Here is a 14,631-nt window from a genome sequence, read left to right as displayed (position 1 = left end):
GTGCTTTTAAGTCTATCAAAAATATATTTGGATACTGGCTCACTAGGTCACAAACTAGGAATATCATCAGTCCAAAACTCTTTGTAAGTGCTAACTTAAATACTTTATGAAGAGGTAAGTCTTTAGACGTCGTTTGAAGACTGCCAGTGACTCAGCTGTTCGGACATCTAGGGGAAGTTCATTCCACCACCTAGGTGCCAGAACAGAGAAGAGTCTCGATGCATGCCTTCCTTGTAACCTGACAGTTGGAGGGACCAGTCGAGCAGTACTAGAGGATCGGAGGGAGCATGGTGCCATGCGAGGTGTGATAAGAGCTTTGAGATAAGTAGGTGCTGGTCCGTTTTTGGCTTTGTAGGTAAGCATTAGCATTTTAAATCTGATGCGGGCAGCTACAATCAGCCAGTGGAGAGAGCGTAGCAATGGGGTGGTGTTTGAAAATTTAGGAAGGTTGAAAACCCTGAGTTACACCCTGAGTCCACCAAGTCCCTTGTGAGTGTATTCCCTTGTATACTCATTCCCTTGTATGCTCCTGCTCTAAAGGGGAAGGCCTGCGGCATGTTAGGGATCAGGATCAGTGTTCCCGTATCCAGGAAAGATCGCTTATCCTGGAAATGCCTGGCTTCCCTGCCAGGAAACCTGCTCGAGCTCTGTCCCGGTCCTTGTGGGCACAGAATCTTCCACCTGTATGGACAGAGAGTGAGCTGGGGGAGACATCAGAGAAGGAGGAGAAGGAGGGAGGAAAAGCACCTTGGTTTGTGGCCCACGGCACATTGAGACATGCCTGCTTTTAGGTTTGGTGGCGGCTGGAGAGAGACTTTATGATCTCACTTAGTTTCAGGCTTCCAAATTCCCAAGTTTCAACACTACTCTAGAACCCAGTGTGTGATGGTGCAAAGGTCGGGGTCACACCAAACCCAATCACAAAACCAAACAAACCAAAAAGGATTGCAGTTTTCAATCCATTCAAGTTCAAATTCACAGTCCTCGCATTTGGGTGTGTATAATGAACACCCTAACTGTTTATGGCCATTACTGAAAACGCAACAAATGCAAATAAGTAGAGTGGAGACACAGAGGAGAATCATCACACGTTCCCTTTCACTTCAGATTGCATTATATCAATACGCTACTGACGCTAGATGACACCCCGCAGCCACGGATATAAATTTCATTATAATCATGTAAAAAACATCACTTAACACTGACAAACCACTTTCCTGAAGCCATAGTTCATTTAAACTCTGTGTAGTATTTTCTAGTACATAATGCACACAGACATGTGAGCAAATAAGGATTTACTGAGAAAGCAGTATTGAGAGCATATTTGATAATCCTAACATTCTAAACATTCATTCTTAAATATTTGACTTTTTAACACGTTATCATTAAATTATGCAAAATTATATAACCATTCATTTTTTATCAGAATCATGAGAAAAACATCACTTAAAAATCACTTTGTTAGAAAAATCACTTTCCCAAGCCCGGATCTCTGAAACTGTCTAAAAAGCGTTTTCTTGTTTTAGCACATGTATGTTCGTTAAGAAAACAGTGTTAGTAAACATCTGACGTGCTCTTTGTGCTAGTATGTGTGTGCTGCTTAGGCGCTGAAAATGCTATTTAGGTATGTTCAAAGTGCTACGAGCTTGGCAAAGTGTTTTTTTCTAATAAATGCATATGTGCACATGCATGAAGTACATTTCAATGACATTTATTGCATCTTTAGGATGAAAAATGACACGAGATATAATTGTTTGTATTAAAATTTATGAAAATTTTTTTTAGAATGTCAAGTTTCAGAACGTTAAGATAAAAGATACGAGTATAAGATACGAGATAAAATATTAAAATATTTGCTTTGATAATAATGTGCGAAAAAGTGTAAATCGTGAAAAAAAAATGTTTAGAACATCAATACTTGTCAAATATGCAATAACACTGCTATTTATGAGGAACCTCAAGGTGCTAATGCAAGTGTGTTCTTTAGGTGATGAAAATGCTATTGAGACAATTTCAAAGCGCTACTAGGTCGGCAAAGTGTTTTCTTCTAAAAAACGAATATGTGCAGGTGCATAAAGTACAGTTCAATGACATTTGTTGCACATTTGGGACGAAAAATGATAGGACATATAATTTTTTATGTTATTATAATACGTTAATAATAATGTGTGAAAAAGTCTAAATAGTGAGCAAAAAATGTTCAGAAAGCAATACTCATCAAATATGCACTATCACACTGTGTTCTTATCAATACTCTTTGTACTAATACAGGTATGTTCTTTATGCGCTGAAAACGCTATTTAGACAGTTTCAAAAGCTACGAGGTTGGCAAAGAGGTTTTTTCTAACAAACGCATATGTGCCCATGCATGAAGTCCATTTCAGTGACATTTATTGCATCTTTAGGATGAAAAATCTCCTCTGATTTCTCTCATCAATAGTGTGTTCCAGCCTGCAGATCCTTGGCTCACAGGATGTTCTTCTGATTTTCGCACCATTCTGTGTAAACTAGGGAATGTTGTGTGGGAAATTCCCAGAAGATCAGCAGTTTCTGAAATATTCAAACCTGCCCATCCGGTACCAACAACCATGCCACAGTTAAAGTCACAGAATTTTTTTCCCCATTCTGATGTTTGATATGCACATTAACTGAAGCTCTTGTCCTGTATCTGCATGACTTTATGCACTGGGCTGCTGCGTTATGATTGGCTGATTTGATAACTGCATAAATTTTCCTGCTATGGTGAAAAAGCATGAAGGCTACACATAATTTTTCCCTCAACAAGATACAAATTGCTCAAAGACAGTCCAAATATTCACAATAATATAACGCTCTACCATGTTACATTAAGGTGGCAACTGCGAACTTTTCCCTTATTGAAGTGTAAAGCTTTGATATGTTCTATAAACTATGCTTTTTGGCTGATTTTCCATCCCTGCGGTGTGAATAATAATAATGACCCAATTGTTAACTTACTAAAATAACTTTTCATAATGTAATTTAGTTATCTTGACTCAGTCCTATTAAATAGCATTTATGATTAAATTAAAACCAGTGGATTTAAAAGTTACATCGAAGACCAGGCAGAAAAGGAGAAAAGTGCTTTGAAAGATGAGACTGCTTCAATTGTTAAAGGAGGACAAGGCCTATCTTCAGTCTGAATTGTCTTGTAAGGTAGATTTTATCTAGGAACACATTTCTACCAAGAAGGAGGAAATCCCTCGTCCAAGTCGCCTGACAGCTTTTTCAAACTGTCTAAATAGCGTTTTCAGTGCCTAAAGAACACACATGTATTAGCACAAAGAGTATTGTTAAGAACACAGTGTGATAGTGCATTTTTGATGAGTATTAAATTTCTAAACATTTTTTTTCGCACAATTTAGACTTTTTCACACATTATTATTAAATTATTATTATAATATAAAAAGGTGGGTGGTGAAGTTTTAGACTTCATATGATGTTAATGTAATAATCACTATCTTGTGGCCTTCTGAGGTTAAAAATCTTTGTTGTGCCCATAAGGTATGAATCAGACTCAAAGAAAACCCAGCCACTTGAAAAGTCTGGTGAATCGGATGATGACTCCTCTGTACTGTCTGACTCTTTTGTGGAACTGCCAAAGAAGCCCACAGTGCATAAATACACAAGGCAAACACAAAAGTGACTACTCATGTGTGAGAGGTAATGAAATATCTGTTTCAAAGAATATGAAGTGTCAGAGATGCACCAAAATTTCAGAAATTGAAATATCATTGTCAGTTGTATAGGAACTACAGTAGTTCATGGTTTGTGACGATATCAGATTGTCAAAGAGCAGTCATCTTTATAATCTTTAGAAAATACATTCATGCAACCATAAGACTGACTAATTAATACCTATAAATCGGTGTATAATGCATTATGAGCATGGGCTTCATAGAAAGTGTTACCAAACTTATTTTTTGTGGCTATCTATGTTAGTATAAAGATCTAATTTTATGTGAATTGGGTTACTAAAACAAACCATAATTTCTACATTTTTGTTTAGCTTGGGGAACAGACTTAATTATAATCAGGGAGGTTCACAAAGTACTCCTCCGGGTTCTGTAGATCGTGGCCTGAGTGATCTGTCATTAGATGTACAGCACATCCCATTGTAGAATTGCTATTAACTGCCCACCCGTTTACTTTGAATAATGTATGCTAACAATTTTTTATTTATTTATTTATTTTTTTAGGAATGTGGTTGCATCACCCTCGCCTTCACCTCGCACCGGGGCACACAGGTGTCGTTCACTTTTCAGTGAGATCGAGAATCATACTGAGTAAGTGTATAGACATTATATTTTATAGATGTAATTTTGTTTATATCATCATAATACAAAAAGTATATATACTTGTATGATATTACTAAAACTTGTGTCTTTATGCATGGTCATTAGTGATTGATGATGATGATAAAAACAAAATACAATAGTTTCTTTTATTGTGTTATCAGCATGCTCATGTCTTTTTTTTTTTTTTTTTAAACAGATGTGACAGTGAAAATGATCAGCAACCTGTTCTAAACAGAGCAAAGGCAAGATACAGGCAGTCCTCCATGGCATAGAAAACACAGACTGATGATGACACAGTTCCACAGACTCTGCGATTCCTGCCTGCATGAGAACCTGGACCACAACTGAGATCTGCTGACGCACATTCTCTCATAAGTCTATTCAAACTGGTTTTTTTTCCAGAGAGTGCTGTGTCAACTCATTGCCACAACACCAATGCTCAGGCTGCCAAGGCAATTGCAAAGGGACACAAATATAAATGGACAGATGTAAACATCAGTGAGATGTACCACTACATCGGCCTCATATTTTACATGGCCATGGTGAAGTTGAGCTCCATCATGGACTACTGGCAACAGAGCAGTATTTTCACAGTACCTATTCCAGCTACAGTTATGCCAAGGGATAGATACCGGACAATTTCATGGAATGAAATGAGTCACCTGACTGAAAGGCTCATTATGCAGCTCATTAGGCGGGTCTTTGTCTTCTCAGGTGTGAATCACTGCATTATGCATGATCATTCATGCCTCCTCGCATATGGACTTTCTATATAAAAGGTGTCTTAGAAAATTTAAATCAATTTAAATCAATATATGGTAATCTGAATGAGTGAGCAGGATGATTTTCACGTCATTTTGAAGCAAAAATTCTATGTTACAAGATCCAGTTCTCAAACGTCTTGGGGACAAATGTTTTGAATGAGTTTTGTGGCCTTATTTCAGTAACTTTTGTTTCTTGTTTTTCCAATACCCACGCATAACTGTTATTTTCCCCAAAATACAAACTTGTACATATATGCTGCTCACATATTATTTTAGCCCAGTAACACTGATGCTTGCCTACAAAGCCAGAAACAGACCAGCACCCACTTATCTCAAAGCACTTATCACACCTCGAGCGCCACCACACTCCCTCCGGTCCTCTAGCACTGCTCGACTGCTCCCTCCATCTCTCAGGGTACAAGGAAGACATGCATCGAGACTTTTCTCTGTTCTGTCACCAAGATGGTGGAATGAACTTCCCCTAGACGTCCGAACTGCTGAGTCACTGGCAGTCTTCAAATGACGTCTAAAGACTTATCTCTTCATAAAATACTTAAATTAGCACTTTCAAAAAAAAAAAAAAAAAAAAAAAAAAGCATCTCCCCAACAGAGTTTTGGACTGATGGTATTCCTAGGTTGTGACCTAGCAAGCCAACATCAGAATGTATTTTTGATAGACTTCAAAGCACTATTGTAAGTCGCTCTGGATAAGGGCGCCTGCCAAATGCCATAAATGCAAATGTAATGTAAATGCAAAATGTAAAGTTTTGAATAGACAAGAAAAAATACAACACTTGATCATAGCCAAAAGGCACAGAAACAATAACCAGCATGTTCCTCTGGCCTGAAAAACACCCCACAGTAAAGTGGTTACTCCAGAATGGTAGGCAGACTCCACCCCCAACAGATACCGGCCAATCTCTTTTGTCACCTTGACAGCTATTGGAAACAGGCAGAGCAGTAGCTATAGGTGTAGGATTTGATTAGATTTAGCAATGGGCTATAGTTTGTATTAAAACCTGTTATTCTCCCTCCTTTCTCACTAAGCACAGCTGAAACATTTACAAATTACATCTGTTCCTTCCTTTTATGTACCATATGGCACTGTGCTCTTTTTTCTTCTGTGGGAGGAGATATAAAAGATATCAGGATGAGGATGAGGTTGAGGATGGGGGTGGGGGTGGGGTTGCTCAAGTCACCTTACTCTGAGCCACATTACTAGTTCCCAACCACTTATAGAGATAGTCATAATCAACCAACCAACCCATCCATCCACTCACTCAGTCATTCTGTCAGTCATTGTTTAAGCAATGGGTTATAGTTTGTATTAAAACCTGTTATTCTCCCTCCTTTCTCACTAAGCCCAGCTGAAACATTTACAAATTACATCTGTTCCTTTCTTTTATGTACCATATGGCACTGTGCTCTTTTTTCTTCTGTGGGAGGAGATATAAAAGATATCAGGATGAGGTTGAGGATGGGGATGGGGGTGGGGTTGCTCAAGTCACCTTACTCTGAGCCACATTACTAGTTCCCAACCACTTATAGAGATAGTCATAATCAACCAACCCATCCATCCACTCACTCAGTCATTCTGTCAGTCATTGTTTAAGCAATGGGTTATAGTTTGTATTAAAACCTGTTATTCTCCCTCCTTCCTCACTAAGCCCAGCTGAAACATTTACAAATTACATCTGTCCCTTTTTTTATGTACCATATAGCACTGTGCTCTTTTTTCTTCTGTGGGAGGAGCTGTAAAAGATATCAGGATGAGGTTGAGGATGGGGATGGGGATGGGGTTGCTCAAGTCACCTTACTCTGAGCCACATTACTAGTTCCCAATCACTTATAGAGATAGCCATCACCCACCCACTCAGTCAGTCAGTCAGTCAGTGTTTAAGCCATCCAAAAGCTGTCTGTGGGGTTGGAGTTGCTTCCCTTACTTCTTTCTAGCCACTTCTATGGTTGAGGTCTTTGTGAAGGAGAAAAAAAACAACTTCTTTCTTTCAACATTTTGAGAAGGTGCATCATTCCTGGAGGTACTGTAATACCAGGTTGATGTGTGGAGTGGATGGAGCAAGCTCTCAAAATCCATTTAATATAGAGTCCTCGAATAGAAAACATATCAGATATTGAATAGACAAGAACAGATTTTTTTTTTATTTAGAAAACACAGGCACATACAGTTCCACTTCCTCAAGCTCACGTATTTAGTAATTGAACCAGAACACTTGAATATTGCCAACCCCCCAAAAACAAGACAAATCAATCCCCACATTTACAAATGCATCAAACCCCCCCATAAAAACACTCTGCCACACTCCATCCCTCCACCCAACTTCGAGATAACAAAACACTGAGAAAAATCAACAAACAAATGCACCCAAGGAAAAGAAGAAGAAAAAAAGCTATCTCGCTCTTCCTCTTCCTGGCCTCTCTTGCAAAAGAGTGCCTCACAGAAGTCCACAGCTGCCTTCAACATTTCTGTGGTAGTCCCCACTACCCTCCATCTATACCGCAGGCTTTCAATTCGAGACTTTTTCTGCCTTGCTCATACTGCCTGGAAAAAATATCTGGACGGGCGCTCCCCATCCACCATCTCATGTGCCCCAGCCAATATAGCAAAGGCTTTGGCCTGTTTCTCAAAAAATACGATAGATTTGGGCTTTCCGCTCTGCAAACCCATCCCAATTCATAGACTCCCCGGATGCAAGTTTTGATCCTAGGACCTGCAACTCCTCCAAGGCAGCTTGGATCTCTTCTCGTTCACTCCGGGCTTTCCTCCTTGCCCATTCGCTACAAAAAAACCTGTGCGCTCCTTCACACCCTCCCACCAGTCACCCCAAGTGGGCCACCCCACCCTCATGGCCTGCCAGCCTTTAAAGGCAGTGCGGTATGACCCACAAAAGGCATTATCCTGCAGTAGGCCTATGTTGAGCCACCGAAAATTCCGGCCTCTGCTCTGCTCACTCAGGGCCACAGAAACTCCAACCATGTTGTGGTCCGAGGCCCATATAGGGTGATTTACATAGTCCCTCGCCTCCTGCCCTCTGGGAAAAAAACAGTAGTCTAGCCTGGACCGAGCTCCACGGGAATTGCTCCATGTGAAGCTTGGCACACTTGATCCCACCACTCTGCTGGCATCCAAGTAGAATGCTCTGCAAAGGGTCTGCAGCTCCAGACTCCCTTCTGTTACCTCCACTTTATCTAGGGAGACATTGAAATCACCACCCAGGAGTACCAGTCTGTTGGTGAAACAGACGTGCTCCAAGGCCCCGAAGAACTCCCCCCTTCCACCCCCAGCACAAGATGCATAGACATTTATCAGTCTAAGGGGGACCCCCCGCCATCTGCAATCGACACACAGGACCCTCCCTGGCACCATGCACACCGAAGCTTCTTTTATAACATCCCAACCCTTAAACAAGATACCTACTCCATCTTCTTTCACGTTCCCCACCCCCCACTCAGAAACCCCTTTCCCCCAGTCTTTTTTTAAAAACTTCCACATCCCCCTTGTCTTTCAGGTGACAATCCTGCAAAAACAGTACATCGAAGGACACATAACTTAAGGACAGAAAAAAACTCTCCTCTTTATGGGGTTCCTTAGCCCCCTCACATTTAAGGTGCAAATCTTCATCCTCTACTTTTTAAAAAAAACATTCAAACTCATAAACAGCCATACAATTAACAACCAGAGCAAAAGAACTTTTACATCTCATTCCCTTGGGGGCAGCTTACCCCTCTCTCTAGCTCCCCTCCCCATCCCGATAGTTACCCTGAGCCCCTCCTCATCCCATCCTGGAAAGGGGGAAGGGGGAAACAGGGGCAGTGTGTCCGGTGAGGAAAGCCCACAGTCCTCTATTTCCTCCACACCTTCTAGGAGCTCATATCGATTTGCTGTCATGAGGCAGGTTCTCCTCGCTGGCTCCACCTCCAACTCCTCCCTAGGGAAAGGCCGCTTCCCCGGAACTGTTACCCATTCCGGTGGCTCCGCTGAGCCGTCGAAAGGGATATTGCCGCACTCCATCTGCTCCCTTACTTCACCCAGCTCCTCAAGCTGTGCCTGAGAACCATCCTTGTGTAGGCCCACATGGGCAGAAGGATCCCGCACAGGCACCTCTGCCACAGCAGAGAGAGCCCCATCCCCATCCTTCCTCCACCGTTTCCATACCTCCTTCTCCATTCCTCTTGTTGCTCTCTGGTGCCCCCTGCTTTTGCCTTCCTCCTTCCACCACTTTTTCCCCTTCTTTGTTCTGTTTCAACTGGTTTCCCGCCTTTTCTGCATGTCTTTCTTCAAATAGGGCTGGAAAGCCATCTTAGGACATTGACTGCATCTTTTCATCCACTTTTCCTATCCTGGCTGACTTTTGACTTCCCTCCGCTTCTGAGGCAATCTTCCCCAGCTTTGTGTCCGAGCCTTCCTCGCCTTTCCCCTGCAAGTCATCAGAGAAGAAGAGGTCAGCAAAGGTTCTCTTCCTCAGAGAACAGTTTCTGTAGAGGTGGTCCTCCCCTCCACACAGGCTGCACTTTTTGGGGGTGTTGCACCCCGCCGACACATGCTCCTGTGAACCGCAAAAATGGCAATTTCTGATAGCGCAAAAGGATTTTGTGTGCCCAACTGCTCCACATTTCCTGCAGAACCCCACCGGGAGCTGCCGGATCTGACCGAAAGCGCACCTGGTATTTCTGTCTTCCGGTCCAAATCCCATCCACTCACTCAGTCACTCAGTCAGTCAGTGTTTAAGCAATGAGTTATAGTTTGTATTAAAACCTGTTATTCTCCCTCCTTTCTCACTAAGCACAGCTGAAAAATTTACAAATTACATCTGTACCTTTTTTTTTTTACCATATGGCACTGTGCTCTTTTTCCTCTGTGGGAGCTATAAAAGATATCAGGGTGGGGGTGGGGTTGCCCCTAACTGTAACCCTAACCCTAACCCTAATCCTAGCCCTAGCCCTAGCGCTAACCCACCTAACCTATCAGGGTGGGGGTGGGGTTGCTCAAGTCATCTTACACTGAGCCAGATTACTAGTTCCCTATCACTTATAGAGATATCCATACAGAAATGTAATATGACATATATGTTCCTATATCGCAAGTGATGCTGTCATATATGCTAAATATAAGACAATATATTGCTATCACATATATACATATCTCTGGTTATATGTTGATGTAAGTTTATAACATATATAAATTGTCCATATTAAAACAGTATATTGACATATATTAATACTATGTATATGATTATTTTTTATCTAATATTGTATGTTATGACCATATATGTCACCAATATATGTTTAATTTATATAATGCCATTTTATCTAAATAACATACATACAAACATTTTACATGCTTATGTTTTCCTGATTAATTCTTTGTTTTCGTTGTTTGAACAGCTTGAACTTTTAACAAGTCTACACAATCCACATTTCATTTCAATCCCATTTTAGAATTTGCACAATTTTTTATAAAAATGATTTCTTTTTATATTGTTTTTTTTTTTTTTTACATAATCATAATTAAAAAATCTAGGGACCCAACATATAATTTAAACGCATTTCTCTTGACTGCACTGATGCATCTATGTAAACTTGGGTTCTCCACTAGCATTAAAAGAAAAAAAACTTTATTGCTAAGGTAATATGAAATCGTAAGGTAATATGAAATAAAGTTTTTTCAACAGTACTTTACAAATTTTAGGAAAAATATATACATGTATACTCATGCATACACAAACATGTACTGTATGCATAACATGCATTCTCCTTACCTGCAAGGACCCGTCAGGTGCATCCAGATCATCTTGTTTTTCATCAACATCTGCAAAAAGCTGAAAAGAAAAATAATTAAAAGAATAAATAACAACATTTACAGATCACTTACTATGTAGCTGTGGGAAGGGGGTTATATTCTGAGAAAAAGTTCAGAAATCCAAGTTGTTACACTCTTGTAAGACTTTTAAATTTTATGGGCGTCACCATCCTTAATATTACTTTGGTCATTGTTGCTATGGTTACTATTAACAGAATACAGGCTTGACTCTTGCTGCACATTCATAAAGACAGTATTCGAGACGCTACTGTAAGCTGCTGTGTGAATGAGACATTTGGAGACTCACACCTGTATGTAAACACAGTTGTAAATCCCAGAAACTGACAGTGTGAACATGGCCTAAGTCACCAAAACCAACCTTATATTATCTTAATTAGTGCGTTGTTATCTAAAACATAGCATCACTTTGAAACATCAGAAACTCCTAACAACTGTTATTAAAGCCGGGCACACACTTAATGATTGTAAATGCTGATTATGAATGATAATTATGACAGATCCTGATCAAACGCGTCAAGTCAGAGCCAGTTGCATTCAGTCCATACAGTCGGTGTTCAAATTCCATGTGTAAGTATTTAAATCTGCTTCAGTCAAAGGAAACAATCGCTGTGTGTTGAGCACAGTCTTAGAATGTTTTAGCTAGTCGTTAAATGTGTGCCCGGCTTTAGGCTTGAAAGACATTTTCCACCAGCTGAGTTAGTTACAGTAACACAGTGTTACAACCAAGCCTTCAAGTGTATAACGAAAATGAAACAAAAATCATGGAAATTCCATTAATCAAAATGATACTATAAGTACAATATCAAGGGAATTAATTGACAATTATGATTTTTTTGTCATAACTGTGCTGCACTTTCTCTCATATCTGAACATGTATCCAACCACACTAGAAGGATGCTTAGATGACATATAGATGGATGGATAAATATGTGGATATATATCTATTATAGACAGATGCTTAATATCCATCTCAGGTAAATATCTGAATATCCTGTCTGTTACAATTAATCTCACCCACGGCATGGGGTAAGTTGTACAGTAATGTTTGCACTCCTTTCAGTGTAATTGTGTGAGAACAGTAGGTTCTGGAAACCGCTTTGTTGTTTCTGTTTCTGAGGAACTACTTTGTTTGGCGGAGCACTAATATTTTTTATTGATATCATTCATTACATTTTATTTGTGTTTTATTTTATGAAATCTTTCTATGTATGTGAAATAACCGTTTTGAAAAAACAATAAGCCCTGTGAAGCCAGCTCAGGGTATTTTACACTTCTTCGCCCACAGCTTCACGGTGCTTACTGATATATTAATCAAACTCAAATATTTTTTGTGTAATTGAGCCAAAATCAAAAGTGTTAGGTTGTGCCCCACTCTCACTCTACAGCCAACATTAGAAAGCACTTAATCCAGTATCAAACTCAGTGGACATCATTTGTTTAGAACAGTTGTGTTCATTGTTTGTCTCACCTGACTGGATGTCTCTACAGGGCTGATGATCACAACTGGATTCTGGTCTTCTGAAGGCTGGTTCTGCTGTGTTGCAATATGATACATATTTTGTTTTGTAGAAAATCTATTGCAGTATTTAGGGTGCTAAATAATTTTACTTCAAGCAATATTTTGTAACATTTATGACTAACGACAGATACACCATACAACATACTACACATTAGAGAGTAATTTGTAATTAAAATTCTCCATACCTGCACAGTATCGCTCACATGCTTGATACGCATGTCAAACAAAGCTGAGTCTTGCTGAAAGGCAAATAAAAATAACATGGTGACTAAAGTAATACCCAAGACATGCAACAAAAATTATTTCCTATAAATTCCTAAGAGAAAAAATTTGGGCACCCAGAGTAATTGTTAAGTTTAAATGTCAAGCTTATTGAGGCTATAGAGCATTAAAAAAATCAAAGGTTTGGAAACAAATTTCAAACAACTAGACATATGAGTTAACACAATAGCATATTGATACCTGTGAAGTGTTTGCTTTCAGGTATGTGCATTGAGCTATTCTCTTCAAGTGTGAAAACATTCATTAGAAGTGAGGGGTTTCATTCAACAGTGTCAAAGTTAATAACTACCCAACATGAACAAGTGTATAAATGTGAACCTGTGAAAACCCATCTATAGTCATACATACATTCATCCGACAAGTGTTTTGGGCATGCTTGTTTAGGACAAGTGCAACAGTGAAATGCAGATTACAATGGTGGAGATAGGTATTTAGGTTTTGCTTAGGTCAGACTGGGAAGGCACTGTCCTTTTATTTCAATTAACAAGTTAATACAAACCCATATTTTCATACATAGTTTTGAAACTATTATTTAATAAGTACAAATATCATTATGCACAGTTCTTTTATGACTTTTATTGTCATTTAAAACTTAGAAAGCTTTGGGTAACCCAACTTAAAAAAAAAAGTGTTGTATTAGTAAATGCATGGATGAAACCTTGAAAGCTTAATCACTTAAGCTTAGCCACTCATTGCCACTACATTAAAATCACTTAAATGATTAAGGTGGGATCTAATAAACATTTTACTGATCTGTGTCTGACATCGACCTTGCATTGCTGTTTATCTTGCAATTAACATGAACGTACTGAAATAAAAAACGTAGCTTTACCACTGTTCTAATTATTCAAACAATTGTATTAATGTTATTTTGCAATATGATTCCATTGTGATACATTCCTGCAAAATTCTCAAAGAATTCTTATACTGAGAATGTAAATTTATAAATATTAAGCTAGTCACCTGCCACAGACCCATCGAGTCCCTCTGCTATCCGCACTGGGTATAATCTTGATAAAACTGAACATTATAACCTTCTCCAGCGATGCTGTGTAGTTCGTGGAATGTCTTTTTTCTCCAAGAGATACTTCTTGTACTATCTGGGTGCACACAGTAGCAGAAGGTGAACAGTGTCGAACCGACGTCTTGTGGTCTTTCGAAGCCCAGGCTCAAATTCATCGGACAATCATGACAGAACAACACACGTGTGTTTGGCCTGTAGCGCTGCGCGGGTATCGAAGTACCGCGATTGCAGACTGTTCCGTATTCTTTCGAGTCGCTCTCGTGATACTTTGATGGCATACATCGATTGGTTTGCGCAACGAACTCGAAGTTCAAACTTCACGCCTTGTCGTAATTACAGTATTTACGGCATAACAACCCATGGAATTGTCTATAGCAACGGTAGTTGCGCCAGAAAAAATCTGTGTTTTGTTGTTTATTTTAAACCATAAATATGTGCAATACAATAATAAATTACGCCCATCAAGTTTGGACTAGCTACTATTTTTTAGATTTGTTCTTATACCGTCAAATAATATAAGACAATACAATAATACAATTATTTAGCCTACATACAGCATATGGAAATACTTAGCATAACTGAAGCACAAAAAGAGCATTGTGTTGCAATTACATTTATCAGAAAAAGCATTGTATTGTATATATACTGTATGCAATAATGAACTTCCTTTTAATTTGGGGGGAAATGAAATGTATTAATCTCAAACAAAACCTTATCAGTGGACAACATTACATTGCATTGTTTGGCTTTTAGATAATATTGCATGTACTTGCTATTTGAGGTTGTTTTTTTTTTTTCTCAAAAAAAAAAAAATCCTAATATCCTAATTGCTGTAATATCCTGTAATATCCTAACTGCTGCCTAGCGGTTACACTGCTGCAGACAAA

At 39.2% G+C, this 14,631-nt stretch overlaps 1 long non-coding RNA gene and 1 pseudogene across 1 annotated transcript; both read right to left on the bottom strand.

Annotated features, from left to right (window-relative positions):
• Nucleotides 1-7,097: 7,097 nt before the first annotated feature.
• LOC113530232 (uncharacterized) lies at nt 7,098-7,256 on the bottom strand (annotated as a pseudogene).
• A 5,135-nt stretch (nt 7,257-12,391) lies between these two features.
• LOC128318792 (uncharacterized) lies at nt 12,392-13,996 on the bottom strand. The gene is made up of 3 exons (XR_008302226.1): nt 13,684-13,996; nt 12,624-12,677; nt 12,392-12,453 (listed from the first exon to the last, which is right to left on the bottom strand). It is a non-coding gene; the product is annotated as an uncharacterized LOC128318792 (long non-coding RNA).
• Between the last annotated feature and the right edge of the window lie 635 nt (nt 13,997-14,631).

The sequence above is a fragment of the Pangasianodon hypophthalmus genome, chromosome 9, assembly GCF_027358585.1.
Source record: "Pangasianodon hypophthalmus isolate fPanHyp1 chromosome 9, fPanHyp1.pri, whole genome shotgun sequence".
NCBI lineage: Eukaryota > Metazoa > Chordata > Actinopteri > Siluriformes > Pangasiidae > Pangasianodon > Pangasianodon hypophthalmus.
Note: the sequence above shows the minus strand (reverse complement) of the source record. Positions and strands in the feature narration are given on the sequence as shown.